Consider the following 5,732-nt stretch of genomic DNA (forward strand, 5'->3'; position numbering starts at 1 on the left):
GCGTCGGAACCGGCGCCTAGCCTTCCAGGGCTACGCATCGGACATCCACTCAACACGGGTGATTCGGCGGACTTCGCGGTACACGCATGATTTGCGCGCAACTGGATCTCTCTCTCTCCGTCTCTCTCTCTCTCTCGCCTCTCTGCTCTCTCTCTCTCCAATCTCTTCCTGCCTTCTCTCATCTCTCTCTCTCTCTCTCTCTCTTCTCTCTCTGCTCTCTCTCTCTCTCGTCTCTCTCTCTCTTTCTCACCACACACACACACACACACACACACACCTCTAGCTCTCTCTTTCTCTGCTTCTTTCTATATATATATCTTTCTCTCTCTCTGCACACACACACACACACACACACACACACACACACACACACCCTCTCTCTTCTCTCCTGTTCTCTCACACACCACACACGCGTCTAAGAAGGAACCACAACAATGGTTATTTCGATCTAGTATGGCGTTAAACACACACATAATGAACTGCCAGTGTAACAAGTATCGGAATTCTTCGGGCAAGTGAGATTGACTTCCGGGCAAAGTGGCAACAATTCAACCCAACTTGCCGAATGGGGCAAGTGGTTAGCAAAATTAATGTCAGGCCCTGTACTGGACGTATAAGAACCTACCTTCGAACTTCTCGCAGAAAGAGCCAGGGAGAAATTCCCGGTTGAAAGTGCGTCAGAAATACCAAACCAGAGTCTATACTCGCTGTGCAGGCTCTGCGGCGTGACAGTTACTTAAGTTAAACTTTGTCGCCACCCCGACAGACCAGGAGATTGCCAAACCTTAATAATAATAATAATAGAATGAATAATAATAATTAACGTAGGGATGCTGGAGAAATAATCCTCGCGATTTAAACGTTAACGTATGATATAACCATCATTGATCAGCCCATACATGATGATTTATGATAAGCAAGGGTGATGTCACAACCGACTGAGTAGACGAATTTTATATTAGTCATATAAAAACAGTAACCGCCGAATAGCTTCGCCTCGCATCGCTCTCGGGCATTCTAATTTATAGTTTTAGACCAAAATCATCTGTAACAGCTAATGAACGTTAATTTCAGTTCATGTGTTTCATTCCAGTAGCGAAGAATCAGTTTCTCATTTGTGTACTGTTTTAGAGTCCTGGACATATAAAAGTCATTTTCGTATGAATTGGTCAAACAAAATTTCGTCCGAGTGCGCTCGCTCGGCAGGCAAATTGAAGACCATAAATGTAGAGCCAAGCCATTATTTCCTCATAATCTAAAAGAGTGTTAAATTAGTATTTTGGCATGGGAACATTAAAACAGTCACGCGGTGCCTAAGGCGCTCGGAGTCGCTCCGCTCACTTGTTATTATAACAATTATTATCAATTATAAAAGGGCTGAGAAACCGAATGAATAAGAAAGAAATCTACCCTGCTAGTTCCACCATATAAAATCGTGCACGTTTATGGCGTATGGCAAGTGTTCATGTCTGGCGCAACAAGAAACGAATAGAACATAGTACAGTCAACGACACAGCGTGACAGACACGAATTTATCTCATCTGTTGTCGTGTGTGTGTGTGTGTGTGAGTGTGTGTGTGTGTGTGTGGTGTGTGTGTGTGTGGTTGCGTGCGTGTCGTGCGTGTGCGTGTGTGTCGCGTGCGAGGCCAGACGTGTGGTGCGGGCGCGGGGTGCGTGTTCGTGTGCGTTTTGTCACAAATTAAGTAAAAGTATTTTACTAGTTATTTATCGAATATCTTCGGGCTATCGGACCGGTGCGTCTATAGGTCCCTTTTCAAGGTATTCGGTCGTATCGCCACTTTTGCGTTGCTATTAAAGATGACCCCGATCCATCGATCATGACCAACTGTTGGCTCATAGGGTCTATGTCCCCCAGGGGTACTTGCCGGAAACGCTACCTGGGCTTAACGATTCGAGTATACCGGGAACGTACCCTGGCCGAACTATCTGATATGGTTAGGGTTAGGGTGAGGCTTATGGAGATAAGCGTTAGGCCGATCTCCCTAGAGTCGTTGAGTGGAGTAGGCGAGGTTTTACGGTCCGCAGGCGTGATTAGAGTAGTACCAGAGTACGTGCCGGCATACCGACCCGTACCAGGCGCGTACGTTCTCGTGTGTGTGTCTTAGTGACTCCTGGGAGAGGGCGAGTGAGACCGGCGTTTGGGTCGGTGGGCAGGCGGGCCTCAGGTATGACTTGGTGCGTCTGGTCTGGGGCTTGCGGGTACCGTTGCTGTTTGGCTACAGCTTCATTGAATCTAAAGCTTATCGCGCACACAACTATGCCGTATTTGTGTCAATAAAAAAACACCAAAACAGATAATGATTTTAGCAATGAGTAAGTTATTAGTCTTTGCCTTGTTGAGGGGGGGGGTTGGGGTGGGTGGGGCCGGCGAGTGGCGCGATGTAGAGAGGGAGGGATAGGAGCCGGGTTAGCGGATGTGTGTGTTGTGTTAGCTGTGTGTGGTGTGTGTGGGTGTATGTAGTGTGTTGATCCGTGTCGGGGGGGGTGATGGTGAGGGGGTGGTGGGTGGCGTCGGTGAGTGCATGAGGGTATGACAACGTGGGGGGGATGGAACGTGCGGCGTGGTGTGTGTCAGAAGGTCGTGTACGCGGTGGGAGCGGAGGGGAGCTGTGTAGGGACTGGTCTGTGCGTGCTTGTGTGTGGTCGGCGGGGAGTGGTCTGTCGCAGACGGACACTGCGGGGAGGGTTGCGCGGGATGCATTATTGCAGGATCTCTGATGGCCGGAGAGCGGTGGGACGCATGGGTCTACTCTAAGCCAGACACTACGGCTGACCAGAGGACGAGTAAGCAGACAACGAATACGGACCAGCCGAGGCGAGGCCAGCGAAGGGCTACATTTTATTGTTGTAGCATAGCAGTGAATGAGAGAAGATAGAGATACGAGCGAGGGAAAGGATGTCGGGGAAAGGAGTGTACTGCGGGAAGCGGGGGGGGAGGTATTAGAGGTACGGGGCGTGTGGGGGAGGTTTGCAACAGACCGACAGGATGGTCAAATTATAGAAGCGGTGAGGGAGGGCCGGAGAAAAAAGAACCCGTAGTGATTAGAAAACATGGACTGGATTCTATGAGACAACGTAAGCTCCGAGCGGAGGGGTGTGGCGACGTGAGATTTGTTTCAACTGGTAGCGTGTGTATACGTCCCGGGTACGCAGTTGTGTGTGTCTGTCCAAGGCGCGCTGTGCAGTCAGCTTGTACGTAGTGCTGTATCGAGCGGATCTGTCCTAATGATGTTGTTCCTTTTATTTACGCTGCGAGTCGACGTTAGGAAGATGACGTAGAAGTAATTAAGGCATGGACGTGAGACGCTTCGGAGAAACGATGATTCATGACGCGAAATCTTCATTCACCTCAAACTGACGCACACGTTGCGGGCGCGAGCGCAGCGTCGACTGAAGCTTGTTGTGAAAAATCTACGTGTTAGCGCCCTACGAGCGTTGTAAGTTTAGGCAAAGACGTATTACATTGGTATGTGATGTTATGTGCTTTATGCAGTAGACGAAGATAGTCCGTCTCAAACTCGATTTCATCTGTTTCAATCTTTCTTGACCATTTTACCGCGATTCTTCTCTGTCAACTACGTGCACACAAGTTACTGATTGAGTTTCATTGCGCTATTACGTGAGCGAATATAATGTGAATGTATTAGTACACTTCAGCTCGTGACTGGGTTACACGAAGGACGTGACGTCTACACAAGCGAAAATTAACGTATCACTGGAGGATGTGAGCGTATCACACGAAGGGACGTGACGTGGGCAGTAGTTGGCGTGACGTAATAATCGTATGGTCGTGGAGCGTAGACACGATGGCCGTGAGGGCGTAAATACGATGGTGTGACAATAGGATATGCGATGCATTTCGACGTAGAATATCGATGGGGAGAGAGCCTTGTGAGCGTAGAAATCGACGCGCTGGAGTCCGGCAGTCTAACGACACCGGTCCGTGTGAGCGTAAATATCGATGGGGTGTGACGTAGTAGAACGTAAGACCCCTCACTTGTATCATCGCGTCACTGCAGGCCGCTACAGCCGCATAGATAGGACAGCTGTCCGTTGATGCAGCATTGCAAAGATGCTCTCACACACGCGACATGATACGATACATAGAAAAAAAATCCCAGCATGCAGAATTATAATACTCAACCTGACTGAATTTGTCGCCGCAAACATAACAGATAATTACTAATTAATTGATTAATATAATAATGAAGTTGATTGTATAATATAAAATCTCGGCGGCGGCGGCGGCGGCGGCGGCGGCGGCGGCGGTGGCGGCGGCGGAAAAGTTGCGAATTAAACTTTCGTTTTCGTTTGCGAAGCGCTTTTTTTCGGGTGGGGGGGCGACCCGCTCCGTAGCGGTCTAGCAGCCGATAACAACGTGCGGCGTCCGTAGCAACGCGCAGGCGACGTTCAACAATGTGCTTCACGCTGTGTTTGTATAATGATCGACGTATGAGGACGACGCCTTGTCGACCACTTATAGCTGTCACTCCCGCTTTATAAGCATTAACCCGTTAGCTTCCTGTAGCAAGAACGAAAGGGTTACGCGGGTAGAGCTACGGACAGCGACAAGGTTATAGTGGGGAGGGTGGGAGAGGACGCTGTGGCTGTAGAGAGGATACCAATTAATATCACACAAGTTAGATAACTGAATGAGGAACTATATATACGGTTGAGACGTGCATGAGTGAGTTGAGTGGCTACGGTAGCACATCACCAAAGCTACCGTCAAGTTATGTTCTATGTTATCAACCTTTGGTCAGTAAGTAGTCCGAGTTTCCTCTGACCAATGCCCACGCCGACGATTTTTGTGGATTTGGTGTGGGGTAGTGTGTTAACCCACACCAAATCCACCAAAATCGTCGGTGTGGGCATTAATCAGAGTTGACTTGGACTAGTCAGTGAGTTGATTCAACTCTTTGCCCATGCAGCCACTCAGATCATAGCAATCAAGAGGTGGTCCCAGTGGGGGATTATTTGCGCGCGCGTTTTTGCTATCGGCGTTATACGGGCTACACCTGGCGCGCATTAATACATGCAAAAATGCGTATCCACGTCGCCCCGCATGCAGGCACACTGCGGGCGAAATGTTGAAATGATTTGCCGACTCGCGGTCGATAATGTAAATGGTTTGAACATCTGATAGAAAGGTAGTTAGAACGTTGAAAAGTTGATCAACTCGTCGACTTTTCAACTAAACGTTGATAGTGTTAACCCAGCTTTACCGTCACCAAGAACATATCCAGCGTGTGGGTGACTCACCGCCCTCTGCCTAACAGCCAGGCATGCTATTAGCAATAGTATAAAGCTCGACCTTCACTGACCCTCACAGCCATGAGGACCTGTATAGACAGTCATCTACCACTGGTTGCTTTTCTACATGGCACTTCAGTACACGTGTGTCAACGTGAAGGGTTTTCTTAGTTTCTTAGTTTTCTAGGCCTAGTTCTTACTTAATTTTTATAGTTTCTTAATTAGTTTTCTTAGTTTCTTAGTTTTCTAGTTCTTTCTTAGTTTTCTTAGTTTCTTAATTAGTTTTCTTTGTTTCTTAGTTTTCTTAGTTTCTTAATTAGTTTTCTTTGTTTCTTAGTTTTCTTAGTTTCTTAATTAGTTTTCTTAATTTCTTAGTTTTCTTAGTTTCTTAGTTTTCTTAGTTTCTTAGTTTTCTAGTTTTTTCTTAGTTTTCTTAGTTTCTTAATTCCAGCATGTGT

At 47.6% G+C, this 5,732-nt stretch overlaps 1 protein-coding gene across 1 annotated transcript in view; it reads left to right on the forward strand.

Moving 5' to 3' along the window:
• LOC106814518 (neurophysin 2-like) overlaps positions 1 to 5,732 on the forward strand; it is a 14,351-nt gene that overhangs the window by 7,506 nt on the left and 1,113 nt on the right. The window lies entirely within an intron of this gene.

The sequence above is a fragment of the Priapulus caudatus genome, unplaced genomic scaffold (assembly GCF_000485595.1).
Source record: "Priapulus caudatus unplaced genomic scaffold, Priapulus_caudatus-5.0.1 Scaffold935, whole genome shotgun sequence".
NCBI lineage: Eukaryota > Metazoa > Priapulida > Priapulimorpha > Priapulimorphida > Priapulidae > Priapulus > Priapulus caudatus.